The following is a 22509-nucleotide window of genomic DNA, read 5'->3' as shown; positions in this document are numbered from 1 at the left end:
GGCGATCTTGTGGCACATCTACGGGGTTTTTGTAGCAAGAGGAGAGGAGCTGGTGGCAAAGACGAGCTGCTGATAGCTTACTTTGGCCAAAGCCTAAGTGGGTCGGCACTGGAATGGTATACAAGACAAGATCTGAGCAGGTGGTACACCTGGGGCGATCTAGCATAGGCTTTCGCAGGTCACTTCCAGTACAACCTTGAGATAGTCTCTGACCGTCTCACATTGCTAAAGTTTGAGAAGAAACCCGGGGAGAGCTTCCGGGAATTTGGGTTCCGGTGGAGAGAACAGGCAGCCAGAGTTGATCCTTCAATGAGGGAAAACGAAATGGTGGACTATTTTCTGCAAACTCTAGAGCCAATGTACTTTGGTCACTTGGTGATGTCAGTTGGCAAATCCTTCAATTAAGTAGTGAAAATGGGAGTTATGATAGAAGAGGGACTTAAGTCCAATAAGATCTTGAGTTACTCGGCAATCAAGGCAATGACTCAGGCCATTCAAAGTGGCACGGGAGGTGCGCTTGGAAAGAAAAAGAGATAAGAGGTCGCGACTATAGAGGTAGGCAACTGGTCCAGATCAAGAGGTCCTTCCCCTCGCTACCAACCCAGACCCCATTACCCAAACTACCCTCACACTCCAAATTACCCTCCACAACCCTACTACCCGCCACAAGAACCACACTTCTCCATACACCAAGCCCAGACATACACTCATCCTCCGGCTCGCCCGCAATGGCGCACGCCGGCTTCACAAAATACATACCCACCTCCACAAAACACCTATCCGCCGCCAAGGGCCTACAGGAACCCTCCAGGGGTAGGTTTTCGAGGAAATCAGGCTTTCAGAAATGAAAGAATACAGAGAACATTCACTGAGTTGGGAGAAACCTATACTGCCATGTTCCACAAATTGAGGAAGTTAGGCTTGTTGAGTCCTGCTGAGCCCAGATTGCCAAATCCCTTTCCCAAAAATATGGACCACTCGGTAAGCTGTGAGTATTGTTCGGGGGCTCCTGGACATGATACCGAGAAATGTTGGAAGTTGAAACATGCAGTGCAAAATCTTATTGACACCAACAAGATTGAGGTTCAGACACCAGAGGCACCCAACATCAATCAGAACCCGTTGCCGGCACACCATGAAACCCACATGATCGAGCTAGTGCACGAAGGAGGGGAGCTAAAGAAACCCTCACAAACAGTGATGATGATCCGTGCCGGTTCAAAAGAAAAGTCGACCAGTGGAAAAGCGGTGGCATAGTTGGAAAAGGTAGATGACAAGCCAGTTATGGTATTGGGAAAAGGGTCCATTGGGGCAGATGTACAGTTTGTCGGGCTGAAAGAAAAAATCAACAATTGAATGGCTACTCCTCTTCCTATCCGAAGGGAGTCTTGGTAGTGGGCTCTGATTTTCTTTCTTGTTGTCTGGATTATTCCAGGGTTGTAATCCAGATTTCTTTTTGTGCTCGCCAAAGTGTGAAACCTTGCTATCACGTATTTTAATAAAGTGAAAGTTTTTTTTTCTTCATTCCTTATTTTGTTTTAATTTTTCTTCTTCTTTTTCTCTTCTGAACAGTTCTCTTTATACTGGTTCTAATGACATGGCATGCACGATGGATCTTCAACCTAGCCCTAAAAAATCAATCTGATTTCGAACTTATAGTACAAGATTGTGATGATGAGTCGGAATACGATGAGGATGAAGCCTTCGAAGAAATTAATAGAGAGTTGAGCCAATTTGAGAAAAAAAAACCCAACTCAAATGACACGGAAGTCGTCAATCTAGGGGATGCAGATGATATCAGGGAAGCTAAGATAAGCGTCGACATTGAACCAAACATCAGGGAAGAACTAATCAAAGCACTTATTGAATTCAAAAACATTTTGCATAGTCATACGACGACATGCCGGGTTTAAGCACCAATCTAGTGGTTCACAAATTGCCCACTGACCCGACATTTCCTCCCGTCGAGCAAAATTGAAGAAGTTCAAAACCGACATGAGTGTGAAGATTAAGGAAGAAATAACCAAATAGCTGAATGCTAAGGTTATTCGGGTCGCTCCATATCCTGATTGGTTGGCTTATGTGGTGCCAGGGTCAAAAAAGATGGAAAAATCAGGGTGTGTGTTGATTATCGCAATCTGAACAAAGCAAGCCCAATGGCGCTTTATGTTTAACAGATATCGAAGGGAAATGCATCGACATGACTATCAATTCTGACGCAGTTAAGAGATATTATGTATGATTTCTAGTAATTGTAATTGTTGTTTGTTTGTACTTAGCATTTATCAGAGAATGAAGTGACGGAGGCAATTCTTTCTTCTATCCAAACACTTTATCCTTTGCTTCCCCTTTTGAGCCTTATTTATTCTTTCATATCCCTCTTTTTGGAATCAGTAATGAAAATGAAAGAAAAAGAAAAAAAATAATGATAATAAAGACAAAAGAAAAGTCACAAGAAAAAAAAACAAAGGAATTGGAAACTACGTTTGACCTGATTCCTCAAAGAAGGATACGTAGGCGCCTCACGGCTCGGTCATAGTGTAACAAAAAATAAAAATCCCCAAGCAAGAAAAACTGGGGCAGAAGTTTGTGTTTACAATTTTGGGAAAGAAAGTTGATTCCAAGAGTTGTAATATTTTACCCATCAAAATTATTTTGAACCTCTTGTTACCCCTTTTCTTTTAACCATACACAAAAACCCATATTGATGTCCAAAAAAGACCTCCCGATCAGTATCCGAGAAGTGCTAAATCAATGCAAATGGAAGTCGGGAATAACACTTTGATCCCCAGCAAAGAAGAAGATCATAAGCTGGAAATGAATTGATAGCCGAAAGAATCACCAACAAAGAGAGTCATATCGGCAGCACTCCAATCCCCAGTTGAAAAATAAAATAAAATGAGAGAGTCTTATCGGTGAAAACCTTCACAGGCACCATAAGGTGATGGAAGTTGAGAGAAATAAAATAAGAGAGTCTTATCGGTGAAAACCTTCACATGCACCATAAGACGACGGGAGTTGAGAGAAATGAGAGGGTCTTATTAGTGAAAACCCCTCGAAGGGCACTATGAGGCGACAAGACAAGATTGGCAGAAAGGATCCGCATTTGGCAAAGAGTTTAGTGCCTGTTTATCCCCAGCAACATGAGGCCGTCCGAAAGGTTGATTGATACAAATAGACTGGGTTGATTAATCCGGAATGCGCGACATGATCGTTGGGATCGGTTATATCATTCAAATAAGTTCTTTTCTTTCCTTTTCCCCAGCATTTGTTAAGAAAGACTTCTTCTTTTTCTATCTTTTGAGATAATCACTTTTTCATTTCTTGGTTTAAAGACTTTACCTCCCTAGCAGTTTGTTTTTGAAAAGGATTTTCAGAGCTTACTACCAATTGCCAAAATAATGCAAAGCAAAATGCGAATAGGACAGGCCAAAGATAAGGCGATAAAGCAAAAAGAAGTTGGTCGCAAGACCAAATGATGAATGGGTCTAGATCCCAAGAGGACCAAATTTCCAAGGGAAGTTGGAGAAAAACAGGAAAACAACAATTGAGAAAATTGTGGACCTAATTCTAAGAGGGCCCCCAGCAGATCATCGAGATGTAGGAGCATCCCCGACAGATTTTCGACCAAGTTCCAAGAGGGTCGGACAACACAGAGTGGGGAAGGAAGAAAAGGAAAATTCATCCCCGACAAATAATCCCCAGCAAGTTTTGATAGCGTAATGAAACACAGAGCGGGGAAGGGAGAAAGGGAAAAACCATCCCCAGCAGGAGTGGCATGACCACTCACCATGTTTTAAAACTAACAAATTTTCTTTGATTTGAAGCAGGAAAAGAAAATCTTATTAATGGCGAAAAACATGCCACAAGGAAAAGCACCAAAATTGGGGCAGAAAATTTTCTGCCATTGTCGAAAATTTTCTCGGAGGAACGAGGAAATCAATTCAAGTTTTAAAGGATATTTTGGGTTCAACCGCCCTCAAATAGGATATTTTGGGTTCATCCACCCTCAAATAGGATATTTTGGGTTCATCCGCCCTCGAATAAGATAATTTGGGTTCATCCGCCCTCGAATAGGATATTTTGGGTTCATCCGCCTTCGAATAGGATATTTTGGGTTCACCCGCCCTCGAATAGGATATTTTGGGTTCATCCGCCCTCGAATAGGATATTTTGGGTTCATCCTCCCTCGAATAGGATATTTTGGGTTCATCCTCCCTCGAATAGGGTATTTTGGGTTCATCCGCCCTCGAATAACATATTTTGGGTTCTTCCGCCCTCGAATAGGATATTTTGGGTTCATCCGCCCTCGAATAGGATATTTTGGGTTCATCTGCCCTCGAATAGGATATTTTGGGTTCATCCGCCCTCGAATAGGATATTTTGGGTTCACCCGCCCTCGAATAGGATATTTTGGGTTCACCCGCCCTCGAATAGGATATTTTGGGTTCATCCGCCCTCGAATAGGATATTTTGGGTTCATCCGCCCTCGAATAGGATATTTTGGGTGCATCCGCCCTCGAATAGGATATTGAATTTAATCCTTCCTCAAAGGGACATTTAATTGGTCTCGACCCGAGTGGTCCTGCTTGTATAAATATTGCCAAAATCCTCCCTCAAATAGGATATTTTGGGTTAATCCTCCCTCGAATAGGATATTTTGGGTTCGTCCGCCCTCGAATAGGATATTTTGGGTTCATCCGCCCTCGAATAGGATATTTTGGGTTCATCCGCCCTCGAATAGGATATTTTGGGTTCATCCGCCCTCGAATAGGATATTTTGGGTTCACCCGCCCTCGAATAGGATATTTTGGGTTCATCCGCCCTCGAATAGGATATTTTGGGTGCATCCGCCCTCGAATAGGATATTGAATTTAATCCTTCCTCAAAAGGACATTTAATTGGTCTCGACCCGAGTGGTCCTGCTTGTATAAATATTGCCAAAATATATTTTTTCATAAATCATTGCCAAATGATTTATTTTTCAAAGTTGTTGAAGAAGTCAGGAGCCCGCTTGGAGAATGAAGGCTGAATTATTGTTAAGTTGTTGTTGAAGTCAGGAGCCCACCTGTAGAACGGAGGTTGTTATATTTTTAAGTTGAAGAAGTCAGGATCCCGCCTGAATAATGGAGGTTGTGTCATCTTTCAGAAGTCAGTAATGAGGAGGGTTACAACAAAAAATCCCTAGCATAACAAGCTCCAACGTAGGAAGCAGTGTCCCCAGCAGACCGAACAAAATGATGACACTTGTAAAAGCAAAAGGCCAGTGTCATCCCCAGCAGTTTTCGAAGAAAAAGCACCGGAGGAAACACAAGCCGACAAGAAAGCAAGGCAACAAGAACAAGTCGTAGATAGATAAGATTTTTTTTTATTCCTAGTTTAAGTCTAGCTTTGTGTTTTCTTTTGACACGGTGTAATAAGGAGATCGAAAAGCAGTAGCAACAACATGCAGCAACAGTAACGACAAAATTGCAGTTACATGGTAGTCCCAGCTACCAAAACTTCCCGAACTACATTAACCTGATTCCCTTCTAGCCAGGGATATGTAGGAAACCTTTGGAGCAAAGGTTCGATCAAATCTTTTTCAAAAAAAAAAATGCTTCACACGGAGTACTCGGATGGGCAAAAATCGTTCACTTTATCTTTTCACGAAAACTCTTCATGTCTTCGGACAAAGAGGGGCAGCTGTAACCACGTGATTTTTGCCCTATATGAGAATTACTCCCAAAAAATTCCAAAAAAATAAAATAATTTTTTTTTTGATTGTTTGCAATTGTTGTGAATTTTGTGTTATTTTTTTTGTATTGTTTGCATTTTGTCTGTGCATGTTTATTTGTTAAATTAATAAAAAAAATACAAAAATATGCCGCATTTGCATTTAGGATTTAATTCTACAATTAGGAGAAATTAAGTTTGTTTTACAAGAACAAAAATCATAAAAAATATGTATGTTGCATTTTTAGCATTTAATGTCCAAATTGTGAGATTTTAACGTAATTGCTATTTAATTGTGTGTTAATTGTTATTAATAGTTAATCAGCACTTTTATAAATTAATTTAGTTCTATAGGATAATTTGGGATTTTTAGAATTTAGTTTTAGTTTAAGAAAAATAAAAGAAGAAAAAATAAGCAATAAAAGAAGAAGAAAATCGGATTTGGCCTTTTCTTCAATTTTAAACCACCAACCCAAAGCCAGATAACCCCTTAACCAAACCCTTACCGGGTCAACCCGACCCGATCTGCCCCATAATCAAACGAATTACCCCTCCCCCTACCCATTTTTTCATTTTTCATTTTCCAAACCCAAAACCCTAAACACCCGCCCCCTCTCTTTCTCCTTCTTCTTCTCCAAACCACCCTCCCTTCACCTTCTCCAGCCGAGCTCGAGCTCGAGCTCAACCATGGCTGCCCTTCCCTCCGCCTTTTCTCCTTCAACACACACACACACGCACGAGCAGCCCCACGACCATCCTTCATCTTCTTCGTTTTCGACAACTCTAGTCGAGCTCGAGCCCGTCAATGGCGACCCTTTCACCTTCTTCTGCTTCGTCTTCACGTTGCCATGGACGCAGCAGCTGCCTCGTCGTCCATCTTCCTCAGCTGAACGACCAGCCATGAACGACCCCCTTCCTGCTTCGTCTTCCAGCCATCGACGGACTGCCCAACGCCGCCACTGTTGCGTGTAGCTTCACCAGCTGCTTCATCTCCTCGTCGTCAACCTCCCATCTCCGTCGCCCAGCCTGCTGCCCGCGTTGCTGCTGCTTCATCCAGTTTCTGCCCCTTCGACACATCTGCTCCTCACGCCAGCAGTATTCCGGCGAACTCGTGGTCGTCTTCGTCATCCGGCTCATGGTCGTCTTCGTCATCCGGTTCGTGGTCGTCTTCGTCGTCCAGTTTCGTCGCCTAAAATCAACCTGAAAATATACAAAATTTCTAGGCAGATTCGAGTTGTTTTGGTTTCAAAATTTCCGGGCAGATTGGTTTCAGTTTGAGTTCGTAGTTGTTCCGATCCTGTTAGTTGGTTTAAGTTTCATTTTTGTCCGTATTTTGCTTGATATTCTCGGATCCGAAATCAATGTATGTTTGTTTCTTTCTTGTTCGTGGTTTATCGTTTCTTGATTATATCTTCAGTTTGTTTTTATTCATTTAAAAGAATTTAGTTTTAATATAGAAGTGTGTTAGTTTGATAACTTGAATCCTTCATCTTGGTTGCAATATTGTTAGATTTAGTTTGAGGTTCAATTGATTATTGAGTTTAGTGATTTGAATCTGTTTATTTATTCCGTTTAAGTTTAATTTGAATTTGAACTTAGTGATTTAAATATACTTGTTTGTTGTTGTTGAATCTGAAGGTAGGTTTGGTGTTTAAAAATATTGTCCAATCAAAATAATTCTAGTTGTTTCTTTGTTGTTCATAATTTAGTTTGAATTTGTTGATTGAATTTGATTAAGAATTGGTTATAGCTGCTATATTTTGGTTAGATTGATTAAGTGAATTGGTTATAGCTGATGGGGTAGAATGGTAAATTGCAGTATTTTCAAGGGCATTTTCGGGATTTTAAAGGAGCCTTAAAAATAATTAATGAGTGCTCTGTCCACTAAGTATTAAATAATATTTAAATAATATTAAAATAATACGTAGTGGGGGACAAGACATAATGGTGGGGAATTAATACATTGTTTAATATAGTGGGGGATAAAACATTAGTTAGTGAGAAGTTAAAGGGGGATGGGTAGAAGATAGTGAGATTTAATTTTAAATGCTTGAAGTTTGGCTATAAATAAGGGATCTGGATATTGGAAAGGGGGGAGAATTCTGAAAATAGAGGGAGAATTCCGAAAATATTGAGAGAGATTTCCGAAAATATTGAAAGGGGATAGTGGATTGGCTGAATATTGAGAAAACATTTCGAAGGAGATTCGAAAGAGAGAGTAGCATACACCCAATATACAATCTGCATACACTGGATATACAAACGGGTCAAGATTTAAGGGTTAAACATTAACTGGTCTTTCAATCTAAAAAAGATTTACTTTGTTTCTGCCCGTTGATTGTTGTTGGTGTTTCGGGATTTACATTTGATTTGTTTCCTTGAGTTTGGTTGGTTATTTGCTACTACTTCACTGGTTGTTGCTGGATTTCTGCTCGGTTTTTAAATCTGTTGCTGGGTGTTGCTGTTGTTGTATGCTACTGCATTCCTGCTGATCTTCTTTTTCTTTTGCTTCCAATATCAGGTACACAACTGACACGCTGGTTACTGTAAACTGAAACATGAAGCATGAATATGAAATGAAGAGTTGAAGTTCTGAATTTATCTTAGTTATATTCTGAATTTTATTTGTATATGTACATTATTTAGCTTCCTAATATCAGAATCATGTAGTTGTTTAATATATATAATGGAACATCTGACAGTAGCTTAGTGGACGAACTGTCTATGTATTGCTAAAAAATAAATAAATGGTGTAGTAACTCTGTCCAATTAGTTCGTTATTGTTGGATGATTATCATGTCTCAAAAAGCATGTTAGCAGATTTAGACTATTCTTAAACATTCAACAGTTAACTTACTAAACGAATAGACCGCTTCGGAAGTTGTAAGAATATTATTTAGCTAGATACTATTGGTTAATTTCAGCATGTAAATGGTCTAGGATTAAAATTAGATTGCCAATTTTTTTTTAATTTGACAAACTGTGAGCATGCCTAGTATAATGTAACTAGGTAGTAACATGTGAATGAGATGACTCAGGTCCAGTTTTGTGCCATACACGTTGGGCCTGGGTCCACGTTGGCCAACGGGCTGTCCATATTGTGTTTACATTCTGATTTAACAAATTGCGTTCGGAACCCGACTATAACTACTCGTAAGCATGTAAATAAATTAGGATCTTTTCTCTTTCATTTTTTAGAGACAAATTTAATAGAAAAACTGTAGGCACTTTAGGATTATCCTTTTAAAATAAATGAGATGAGCCTCACTCAATAAAACGCACAAGTTGTGGGGCCCTCAATAAATGGTTAATAATTGTATAGACTCCGGGATCGGTCGTTTAGCAAATTTCACGGCCTTACCCAAAATAATGATACGCTAGTCGCTTTAGGCGCGCCTTTAACAATTTATTTTCTTAAACTCGGGTGCACATTTATGTGACCCAAATCCAAATCTCAACAGAGTCGAAATATGTCGATAACCACGGGTACATTGATGTGACGTGGTTCGAGATATATTTTCACGATGTTGCAATTCTCGATAATAATAATAATAATGATAAAAGCGGTTAAAAGTTAAAATTCGCACATATGTTCAATATGTATTATATCAGATAATCAAGCCGAATATGATAGTTGAGCGACTGTGCTAGAACCACAGAACTCGGGAATGCCAACACCTTCTCCCGGGTTAACAGAATTCCTTATCCGGATTTTTAGTGCGCAGACTGTTAACAGAGTCAATATTTTCCTCGATTCGGGATTCAAACGGTGACTTGGGACACCATAAATCTCCCAAGTGGCGACTCTAAAATAAATAAATAAATCTCGTTTCGATTGTCCTTTAATTGGAAAAACTCTCTTCCGCGTCCCTTTGCGGGTGCGGCTGAAAAAAGGAGGTGTGACACTTGGTATTAAACGATGTTTAAAGAGGCAGATGAAACAGGTGATTGAAGAAAGAGATGAGGATATGTAGAGATTGAATAAAGGTAAAGTTATTTACTAAAGGAAGACGCCCCAAATTTATATTAATGGCCAACTAGCACTGACATGCATTTAATATTTTTGGGGAAGTGGGCTGATGAGACGTTTCGGTCACCTCAAACATTGGCTTCACAACGATAACGTCATCACTAGAGGTTCGATGAAATCGAGGCTCGAATCATTTCATATCATTTCATTCTAAGAAATACGGCGACTATCTGTATATGGTCAAAATCAAGGAGTATGATTTTGGAGTCTTAAATCGGGCTATAGGCTCGAGTCCGAGAAACTCGAGGTGTGGGGCAAATCCGGCTAAGGGACACCTACCTTGAGGAAGCTGATCAAAGGCCTGACACGGACTACGTCGAGGACAACATAATCTCGAAGTCAATCAAGAAAGAGCGAAAACTTCTCAAGGACGCGTGGATTTGGGCATTAATTAGAGGATAAGGGTTGCACAAAATAGTACAGGTCCGTACTAGACCGTCATACACCTATACCAATAGGATTCTTTACCTTTATGAGCAAGGTACTATATTGGGGTTTTCTCCTCCTATATAAAGGGACCACAATCATTTTGTAACCATCAGATTATTCACATCAATAGAACATTCTTATTCTTTTCTTGTTTAACGTGCTCAGCAATTACTCTTCAACTTTTTTGTTTTTACTTTATTGTTCATACTTTTTTGGTCTTAGCTGACCTCGAGGTCCCTGGATAGACGAACTCGAGGCCCCTACTGTTTTAGCAACATTGATTTGGTTCATTATTTCTTCTCACTTAAGCTTAATATTACTTGTTTAATCAGTAGTATTAAAATATATCACGTATCTTTAAACACACAAATTATCTTTAATTGTTACTCACATTTTTTGAGGTAAATAGAAATATATATTAGTAATATACGTGTTAGCTAAAAAAATTAAAATGTCTTACCATGGTCTCAGCGGTCTCTTGAATATAATCATCCATCTCAGGCATGTCAGTGTCGCACCTAATGGCCTCCGCGACAGGCGAGGATGATGGCTTAAAAAATATGCTTTAGATATTTATGACTAATCAATGAGATAAACACAAAATATAAGTAATAGCAATACACACTAACCAAATCCCGTGGAAGATCCTCAGCATCCCTCGGTGGTGAGCCATAACTAAGTCGGCACCCACTATCTACATCTCGTACCGGATGAGCACCAGCAATGTCGATGCCTTTGGAGGGTCAGGAAAATATGCATCCCAGTCATGTGAGGTAAAGGCTGTGCTCACGGTCGATAATGGAGCTAACAAGGTCACCTACAAAGTCCCTGAAGTAAGCCCTAGGCTAAATGACGGGATATCACTAGGATCAGGGTGGTCACCTGACTGATCAACTCCAACATCCTCAACAGGTGCCTCAATGCCCCCTTACTAGGGACCACCTAGGGTTGTGAATTCGAATCAGTTTATCGATAAATCGAATCGATTATTTGTTATCGGTTTAACGATATCGGTTTATCGATTTATCGGTTTCGATTTTGAAATTTTCTTTATCAATTTATCGATTTCGATTTTGTCCTATTAGCTTATCGGTTTATCGATAAACCGATAAGACCAACTTTTTTTGGTATCGATTTTTGTTAGAATTGTACCGAGTTAGTCAAGCTTTCAAGGTTCCAATCGATAGCCAAAAAAGAACCAATCTATTTTCTTCCAAATCGACCATCTCAAATTGATACAACTCTACATATGCCCTCCTCCATCTCCTTCTTCATCTCTGACTATAAGTTCTCTCTTCTCCATCGTTCTATTTTCTCATTCTCCTTTTGATCTTCTTTCACGGACTTTTCACGTACAACTCTCATGGCTTCCTCAACTTCTTTTAATTTTCTTTCCCTTACACCACAAATATTTTTATACATAGGCCTATAGAGAGATAGCAATACAAAAAAGACCAATTTTTTTATACCGTTGGAGTGTTGGTGGCATACATTTGATTCCTTACTTTAGTTTCGTTGCATGTGCTTGTTGATACAATTTTTATATTATAAACGGTGTTCGTCTTATTTTAGCTTCTTTTTGCCCATATTAGTTAGGCGTGCTTATAGCGATATACTTTCTATGGAATCTCGCAAATTTTCTTATTGGTGTAATCGATAAATCCCAAAAATCGATAAATCGAAATCGAAAAAATCGAAACCTTATTGAAATGATAACGATAAGCATATGTACAAATCGATAATCGATAAGTAATTATCGATAAGGGTCAAAATCGAATCGATAAATCGAATGCATACCCCTAGGACCACCTCCTCGATAACCTCCATGACCTCGTGGGACACCCCTACCTCGTGGCACACCCCTTCCACGTCGACCATGTTCAGGCTGCACTGCTGGCCCACGATGGTACTGCTCTGGTGCTATATAATCAGCCTCGTGTCCTAAGCGCTCATCATCCCAGACTCGCTGCAATGTCCGGGCACCCAAATTTGTTACCTACCGGCCATAGTTGTGCAAAGTTGCCGCTCCATCGCCAGTATGCTGCTTCATCTGCAGTCCCAACTAATGGAACATATGTAGGCCAATAACCTGCACAACATGTAAAATATTAATTATGAGACGGTAAGGTTAACGTTATAACTAAGTATACCAAATAACATACCAACGCCTCATGCCTCTCGTCATATGGAACGAATCGACTGCCAGCGCAATAAACGGGATTCCCGACGAAAAGTCGGGTAATGCTGTGGTACCAGCCGATATATGCATGCTCACTATCCATAAGATAGGGTGTAGGGGGTGGTGGAGTCAGGTCACGCCGTTGGTCCCAAGTCTCGATCTGCAACTCTAGACATGCCTCATATGCCTGGTCAACCCTCGAATGATCATCCCGCTGGTAATGTGTCCTAAGCCAAGCGGGCGGTGGAGGTACAAGCTGCGGTCGACCAAACTGGCAAAGAACTCACTCGGTGGCATGATGCTCGACAATATCGAGACACATCAACGAGACAGAAGAGCTCCAGATAATTTGCCCGGTCGAGCAATAATCAGGCAAACCAGCTATTAGTTCGTCGTTGTATGGCCTCCAAATGAACTATTACATAAAAACGGGAACCGTGAGTATACATAACACATATAAATTCAGGCCAAGTAAACTTAAGTATAGAATTACCTGCGTGACCTCTAGAAAATCCAACAAATCCCTACAATAGGGGAGATTATGCGGAGCCTCGTACTCACGTCCGTATCCCCGCCTATCAACCCACCTCCTAGCTAAAGGGATAAACGATGGAGGTGGTGCATCATGAGCTATGGGTGGTAGAGGTGGCTGAAACTGTTGGAACCGCTTCCTAGCCCAAACCTAATATGCAATTTGGATGTAAAATTTAAGGTATATTTTTATGATGTATGTTATAATGAAGAGAGTATTTGACTATGATTTCACCTGCATCAGCGACATAAATCCTGCAACATCTTGCTGGGTGCCCATGCATGCCTGACACATCTACCTATACAAGTAACCAAGAACAGCAGCACCCCAGCTGTACTGATGTAAATCATCTAGTCGCTCAAGATGAAAAAGAAATCTCAAGCTGACTAAGTTTTCCGAAGTGTTCGGGAACAATACGCCTCCAAACATAAGCAGCAGCAACAACCTCGTTTACCAGTTAATATGAAGATCCGGTATATCATGAGTAATGTCAGCATGCATAGCCTCCAAATACAGTCGGACGGGCGTCAACGCAAGACGACTAGCCCCAACCAATGCACCCTCGTCCTCCGGTCGAAAATCGGTGAGCTGCTGCAATGTTTCCAAGTACTGATCTCCCGTATAATCTCTCATGGCATGCGACAAAGCAACAAGAAGTCCATCAACCAACATCCCATATAGAACCTCCACGTCCTGCAACATGATAGTGGCCTCGCCAATGGGCTAATAGAATGTATGCATCTCTGGTCGCCACCGCTCTATCAAAGCCGTGATCAATGACCAATCCAGCTGCAGCTAGCCGATCTCAATAATCCTATAAAAACTCGTATCTAGCAGGCGTTTGATTATATGGGGATGGAGCTGGCGGGTCATAAGAAAGTCCCACATATCGTCTACTCTCCTAGCACGGAAAGTCTGGTCCAATAATTGCCCCTCCCATATGTAGGAAGACCTATGCTCGGCTATAGCAATAGTAGCTCTAAGGAGGCAAGTTCGGGATGCAAAGGCGGAACCTCCACGACGACTACTGTAAATTGAACAAAATCAATTACATTATTTTTCTTTTTCATTGCTTAAATATATTCAATACCTTTAATATTAATTTTTTTTCGATACTTTTACTATATTGTTAATTAGGTTGATACATTTTTAATATTATAATTTTATATTTTATATGTTACTTTAATATGTTAGTTTTGTTATTTAATATGTTAATTTTATTATTTTATATGTTTGTTAGTTATTCACCTATTCTTTACTATAATAAAATTAAATAATTAATTTTTGTAAGTATACAATATTTAATTATTAAATATTCAATATTTTGGTTCCGAACACAATATTTGAGGCCCAGTAGTACTTATGTATCCTGAATTCATATGTTCGTCATGAGAAATGTTTTTCGATTTATCACTCAACAGGTCTGTTATTTTATATGTTAGTTTATTATTGTTTATGTTAGTTTTATTATTTCATATGTTAGTTTTATTATTTTATATGTTTGTTTGTTTGTTACTGACTTATTTTTTACTATACTAAAATTAAATAATTGATTTTCATAACTATACAAGATTTAATTATTAAATATTCACGTTTTGGTTCCGGACACAATATTTGAGGCCCAGTAGCACCAATTTATCCTGAATTCTTATGTTCTTACGTTTGTTGACTATAATTGGAGATAGTTTGTGTTTGAACTATCAGCTCTTTGACATATTTTTTGGGAATAAGAGATACTTAAATGATTAATTTCTATAACTACAAGGATACTACATTAAAGGGCACTACGGTTTATTACACTAAAAGGTCACTATATTACAAATACGAGCACTACATTAGGCCACAAGATACCAATACAGGGAACTAAAGTAACAATTTATCTAGTTTACTAGTCTTTTAGCAAATAAATAGTCTAAACTAGATAAAAAAAAATAAGTCAATTTAATCACAAAACAATCACGATAATACATATACCACAATAAAAAGTAACTAATTAATATTTTTTAAACAATTAGTAACAATTTCTCTATTTTACAATTTTTTTAGCACACTAATACTATACCCGAATTAAAAATAATAAATTTGTTAAATTGCAAAACAATCACAAAATAATATAGAGTACATAAAAAATAACTAATATGCATTTTTTATACAAGTTTTAACAAACACTAAGTCGGGGTATCTCGATTTAACGTTTTTAAAAAGTTGAAGATGTAATACCTCCCATAAAAAATAATAATAAGGATAGGTAAGTAATTTGCCAAAAAAAAGAGAACAAACTAATTAAAGGAAAAGGATAAAAAAATAAAACAAAAAAAAAGAGCTAGTTAGCTTATAGACAACAAAAGTGGCGTAACTGAAACCAAAAAGGAGATTTGAGTCCTTAGCCTTGTAGGATTTTAAAAGAAAAAAATATAAGATTTTGAGGGGAACAAGGAAACTCAACCTTGCTGCGGCTAAAACAGAAGTTGTAACAGTGGGAAAAAATGCAGAGGAGGAACAACGGAGAAGAAGAAAAAAGAGTAGTTGTTGGAACAACTTTGACAAGCAAAAGTGCAAAAAGATAAGATTTTGACATTAATATTTACAATCAAAAAAGAAGGAGAATTGAACCTATATTGCAGCTTCAAGCGAAACAATTCTTCGGCACAAAAAGGTTAATTTTCCTCTTTCTTTGATTATTCTTCAATTTCTGGTGGATTTCTTTAAATCCCGATTTATGTATTTATAGGATTCCATCGGGTATTAAAAACTAAATACAAAAAAAACATATTATGGACAACACTTCTATTTAAGTTTCAACGTATACGCATGACTACGAAAATTGAATAGTACAAGGAATAAACTATATAAATATTTTTTTTAATAGAAGATTTTGGACAAATTTAAATTACTCATAGCATGGGTAAATATAATTCGACAAATTGATAATAAAACATAAAACTCGAAGGATTGGGTATTCTAAATCAATGATGAATTAGCCTAAATGAGGCAATTGACACGAGATCAATATTATGTGATTATAGATTCATTGGAGGAAGTTGTACGTTTGCTCGAGGTGAAGCATTTGGTAATTCGGCACGAGTCTGCGAGTAGTAATATTACTACAATTTGTGTTTTCATAACCTTCATGCCTTATACATGATTTTGAAAATTAAATGTGTTAGTGAATGTTTGAAATTGCATATGGGATAAGTCCTTTACTTGATATGGTACTGAATAGTTTACTTGAGAGGTTTACAGTTATTTAAAATATTCTTATGTTACTAGACATGTTTTACTGGTATTTGAGATATGATTACTGTTACTGAAATCGGATTACATGATTTGATAAGAATTGAAATGCCCTGTACTATTTTGAAAATGCTTTCATGTGAATATTTATTATTACAAAGAAAAGTATAAATGGGAGGAGACTTTGAAGGATCCCGTAGCTAACGACGGGTTCGTTAGATCTGGTGCACCTTGTATTTACCGATTACCGAGTACAGTTATAGCCCTCGCTAGTGGGAAGGTAGAACTAGCACAGTTACAGTTTTTCCCTCGAGTAGGGACCTACAGTTATATTTGACTCATTTTACGAAATGGTCCACACAATGATACAGATTACATGATCCTTTCTTGGAAACCTCCTAAACATAAATATTTGCTACGAGACAGTGTTTACTGAGTTTATTACCGATTTGTTAAATTGATTTATGTTACAAGAAACACATGAATAGACTAATTATATTTATTGTTTTAGAAAGGGCATTCTTATGATACTTTTTAATTTATATACTAGCATGTTTTCTGACTTGTCCCCATTAAAAACGGTTGTGGTTAAGTGTTATTACTCACTGAGCTAGCGATTCACTCCTCGCTATTTTTTTTACAGAGATAACAATTGATGTAGGCGAGAATTTTGTTAATTAGAGCGCACAGGTTGATAGTCATTGGTAGGCCTCGCATTTGTTCACGTGGGCGAAGATTTTATTTATTTTTATGGTCTTTTCTTGAAACTCTTAGAATCGCTCCATAGTCATTCTTTTAGTGTCGAGAGTTTTCTTCGTTTCTATAGACTTATGATGAGTATTGCACTTTCTTATCAAATTTAGGGATAAATAAGGAGTCTGGTTGTTAGTGGGTTGATTATTAATGGTGGAGACTTTTTTTGGTTAATTGATAAGTTGTTGGTTGGTTGGTTTGATATTAGGATGGTTGGTTGTTGATTTTAAAACAGGAAATTATTTTTGGATAGTCCTAAAATAGGGGAAACTCTGTCCGATTTTCTGTAAAATACCGATCAGGCTTACTTGGGGCACTTACTCCTAGGTGCTGGTCATGATCCTAAATTGAGTCGTGACAAAGTTGGTATCAGAACCTAGGTTATTCTTGTGACTAATGGAGCACATGTCGATAGTAGAATCTCAATTATGGTTATGTAGCCGTCATTCCCATAATCGTGATTCTGCGAAGGCGTGATAGGATGTGTCTTGTCTTTCTTTCTTATTCCTCTGTACGTATATGGCGATTAGGATCAAATAACTGAATCTGTCATTGTTATCATTTTCTTGTATGAATTGGATCGATCACCTGATAATAGAATTTGACTAGAGGTTCAAAGACATTAAATACTGCCACTAGGCAGGCAATCGTCTCCCGGTAAAGAAAAGCAACAGAAGTAGTAGACTAGGCCAATAAAAGTGACGTTGTTCCATAATGAGAGTTTTACCTCTAAGATAGGTAATATAGTCCATTCCTGAAGTTAGTATGAGTTCACTATTATACTAATAGTAGAGTGACATCACAAAGGTTCTTAATTGATAGACAAGAGAAGAACGAGAAACAACAAAGGACTCCAGAATCCTCAAATATTTAGATTAAGTCTGGCACTGAGATAGTTTCTCTAATGTAGTTTCTAAAATTGAAACCACAAAGTTTACCATTTTTGTTAATGGTGAGGATCCTCAGAAGTTCTTGTCAATGTGGAAATACTTGAAGCATTATGAGCTCTAAGATATTAAAACGAGAAGTCTGTGGAGCTAGCAACTTGCACATTGGACAATATGACCAATACATGGTATGATAATGTACAACTGCACAACTGATGCTTAACCTTCTAGACATGGTTATTACCCCATATATGGATAATATGACCTATTTTGTTGTAGTTAAGTGTGTTAGAAAGATTAAAAACATGGACAGGATAGGCATACAACAAAAGTTTGATGGGTGAAGAACAAGACTTGGCAATTTTCCGACACACATTTAAATGGTCGTCGAAAAACTTTGGTATGTGAGATATTGACATGATCTTTTTGGGTTGCTGCTTATGTGGGAGAATCTGAGTTAATTAAATATGTTCAACAAGCTTATCTTCAAGTTGAGAATAGAGATATTCTAGTTGACTTGATATTACTTAATGTGGTCTATTTAACATATTGACGGGTACATACTTATTATCTTCCTGCCAAGCTATCCTCAATTGTTAGGAAAGATAATTAAATTCGAGATATCGAATTAACCCTATTTTATTCTAAAAGGGGGTCAAGTTCCAAAGATTGGTAAAGTCATCTCTTTTATGAAAGCTCAACGATTATTAAAGAAAGATTATTTTGGTCTCTTGGCAATGACAAGGGACACAAGAGAGTAAACACTTAGTTTGAAAAAGTACTCATGGTGAGAATCCTCTAATATATTTCCTTGAGAATTTACCAAGACTATCGCCAATACAAGGAATAGATTTCGGTATTGATTTAGTACCTGACATGCAGCCCATAGTGATACCCCCATATAGTGTGGCACTAGTAGAATTGCTAGAGGTAAAAGAACAGTTACTAGATTTATTAGATAAGAGTTTTTTTTAAATCGAGTTTATTACTGATGGGTGCATTGATATTGTTTGTATAGAAGAAGAAAAAAATGACTCCATACAATGTGCATTGGCTGCAAGTACCAAATAAGATAATAATACATAATGAATACCCATAATTTCATATAGAAGACCTGTTTAATTAGTTATATTGAGATGCTCGCTTTGTAAGATTGCTCCTTGCTTCTGGTTATTATCAACTCAAAAACGGAAAGGAAGATATTCCTAAGAAAACCTTTAGGACTCGCCACTGTATTATGCATTCTTACGATGCTTCAGACTGACAAATTTTCCAACCGCACTCATGAACTTAATGAACAGGGTGTTCAAGTTGTTTCTGGACAGACATGTCGATGTATTTATAGATAATATTTTAGTATGTTCTAATACCTAAGAAGAATATGAGGATCATTTGAGAATTGTGTTGCAACCACAGAAATTGACATATTGTTAAGTTCTCAAAAATAATTTTTGCTAGACTTTGTAGCATTCCTCAAGCATGTTGTATCAAGAAATGAGATTATGATGGATCCTAAGGAGACAAGCATTTCAGCAATATCCAAGACCACTATTCCTATAGAGCATCGTAACTTCCTGGGTTAGGTAGGCTATTTTAGGAGTTTGGTGCATGATTAAAAAAAACTTCTCTAACCAAGCTAACATAGAAGAACCCGAAGTTTCAATAGGCGAAGAAAAGTGTATAGATGCTTTCATAAGCTCAAGACATATTTGATCGACACACCAATGTAAGCATTACCACTAGATTTCAGAGATATTTGAATATTTGGTAAAGGTGGTGATTGGAACTATTCAAGGACTATAATTGTACTATTCTCTATCATCCTCGAAAGATATTTGTTTGGCTGATGCGTTGAGTAAAATATTTATGGGTAGTTTGATATATATATAACTCCGGCAAAGAGACTTTTGAAAAAAAATACACAGACTAGAAGGTGCAAGTATTATATTTATTATGAAAACTTCAGAGGCATTATTGGCTGATATTCAATCCAAGTTTTTATTATTTGTGCACTTATAAGGCTACTCAATACGAGGATGAGCGATTGCTCTAAGTACACGAGACTAGGCCCTAACTGGTGCAAGGATATGACTTTTAATAATGATGGTATTCTTCGACTAGGTAATCAATTAATAGCAGCAAACATATATGGGTTGAGATAGGCTATACGTGATAAAGCTCATAACTCTAGATACACTATATATTTCAGGTCCATAAGATGCATCATGACTAGAAGAAAATTGGATTGGTTGGAAAAGAAAGAAGAAATAATTCGTTAACTTTGTTTCTAACTATTTGATAGTCAGCATGTTAACGCAAACACTTGCTACTCGTAGGCCCACTACAATAACTCAAGATTCTGAAGTGAAAATATAATAGAATTACAATATCTTATATGAACGAATTACCCAAACCATTAGAGGCATGATTATGTGTGGGAAAATTGTAAATTGTCTTACAAAGCAGGCACATTTCTTTCTAGTCAAAACTCCTTACATTGAGGAAAAATATGCATAGATATACATGGACAGAAAATATTCCGACTCAATAGGGTTCTATTGTCTATCATCTATGATAGAGGATTACATCTATGATAGAAAATCTTTTCAAGCTGCGTTGGTTACACAAGTAGATCTTAGTATCGACTTTTATTTACAGACAAACGGACAATCTGAATGTATTATACAGATCTTGGAGGATATCTTGAAAAATTGTATTCTGGAGTTTGGAGGTAGTTGGGATGCCTATCTATCTTTAGTTGAATTTGCCTATAATAATAACTTTCCGTCAATCATACAGATGACACCATACGAAGCTTGTATAGTAGGAGATGTTGTTCTCCTATCAGATAGTTTGAAGCTGATAAGACTAACTTATTGGGACCTGATCTGGTATAAGAAACTATTGACAAGGTCGAGTTCATTAGGCAGAGATTTTTCGCAACTCAAAGTAGACAAAATCTTATGCTGATAAAGGGAAAAAGGACTTAGAGTTTTTAGTTAGAGATCGAGTTTTCCCATGTATCTCTCCCATGAAAGGTGAATTAAGTCCCAGATTTGTAAGACCGTATAGATACTTGAACCTGTAGGAGCTGTGACATATCGTTTGGCCCTTCCTCCTGAGTTATCTTTTATTTATCAAGTGTTTCATGCCTCTATGCTTATAAAATGTATATCAGACTCCTCTCAAGTGCTTGAGACACTAACTATATCGGTTGATGAGAAGTTGTCTTATAAGGAGGAGCCTATGGCTATTATTGATTGACACATAAGAAAGCTATAGTCACAAGAAATTGTGTTCACTAAAATCTTAGTGGAGAAATCATACCGTTGAATAAACTACACGGAAAGTGAAAAATGCTATGTGAGTCAAATATCCTCATTTATTTCAATCTACAGGTACATAGTTGAGTTAAATGTGGGGACCGAATTTCATAAGGTAGGAAGAATGTAATACCTCCCATAAAAAAAATAATAAGGATAGTTAAGTAATTTGCCAACAAAAAGAGAGAACAAACTAATTAAAGGAAAAAGATAAAAAAAATAAAACAAAAAAAAGAGCTAGTTACCTTATAGACAACATAAGTGGCGTAACTAAAACCAAAAAGGAGATTTGAGTCCTTAGCCTTGTAGGATTTTAAAAGAAAAAAATATAAGATTTTGAGGGGAACAAGGAAACGCAACCTTGTTGCGGCTAAAACAGAAGCTGTAACAGTGGCAAAAAATGCAGAGGAGGAACAACAGAGAAGACGAAAAAAGAGTAGTTGTTGGAACAACTTTGACAAGCAAAAGTGCAAAAGATAAGATTTTGATATTAATATTTACAATCAAAAAAGAAGGAGAATTGAACCTATATTGCAGCTCCAAGCGAAACAATTCTTCGGCACAAAAAGGTTAATTTTCCTCTTTCTTTGATTCCTCTTCAGTTTTCTGGTGGATTTCTTTAAATCCCGATTTATGTATTTATAGGATTTATCGGCTATTGAAAACTAAATACAAAAAAAACACATTATGGACAACACTTCTATTTAAGTTTCAACTTATACGCATGACTACGAAAATTGAATAGTACAAGGAATAAACTATATAAATATTTTTTTAATAGAAGATTTTGGAAAACTTTAAATTACTCATAGCATGGGTAAATATAATGATAAAACATAAAACTCGAAGGATTGGGTATTCTAAATCAGTGATGAATTAGCCTAAATAAGGCAATTGACACGAGATCAATATTATGTGATTATAGATTCATTGGAGGAAGTTGTACGTTTGCTCGAGGTGAAGTATTTGGTAATTCGGCACGAGACTGTGAGTAGTAATCTTACTGCAATTTGTATTTTCATAACCTTCATGGTTTATACATGATTTTGAAAAATAAATGTGTTAGTGAATGTTTGAAATTGCATGTGGGACAAGTCCTTTACTTGATATAGTACTGGATAGTTTACTTGAGAGGTTTACAGTTATTTAAAATGTTCTCATGTTACTAGACATGTTTTACTGGTATTTGAGATATGATTACCGTTACCGAAATCGGATTACATGATTTGATAAGAATTGAAATGCCCTGTGCTATTTTGAAAATGCTTTCATGTGAATATTTATTATTACAAATAAAAGTATAAATGGGAGGAAACTTTGAAGGATCCCGTAGCTAACGGCGGGTTCGTTAGACCTGGTGCACCTTTTATTTACCGATTACCGAGTACAGTTATAACTCTCGCTAGTGAAAAGGTAGAACTAGCACA

At 37.4% G+C, this 22509-nt stretch overlaps 1 long non-coding RNA gene across 1 annotated transcript; it reads left to right on the top strand.

Annotated features, from left to right (window-relative positions):
* Positions 1 to 21348: 21348 nt before the first annotated feature.
* LOC107798214 (uncharacterized) lies at positions 21349 to 22250 on the top strand. The gene is made up of 2 exons (XR_001650850.2): positions 21349 to 21651; positions 22008 to 22250. It is a non-coding gene; the product is annotated as an uncharacterized LOC107798214 (long non-coding RNA).
* The last annotated feature ends 259 nt before the right edge of the window (positions 22251 to 22509 follow it).

The sequence above is a fragment of the Nicotiana tabacum genome, chromosome 10 (assembly GCF_000715075.1).
Source record: "Nicotiana tabacum cultivar K326 chromosome 10, ASM71507v2, whole genome shotgun sequence".
NCBI classification, from domain to species: Eukaryota; Viridiplantae; Streptophyta; class Magnoliopsida; order Solanales; family Solanaceae; genus Nicotiana; species Nicotiana tabacum.
Note: the sequence above shows the minus strand (reverse complement) of the source record. Positions and strands in the feature narration are given on the sequence as shown.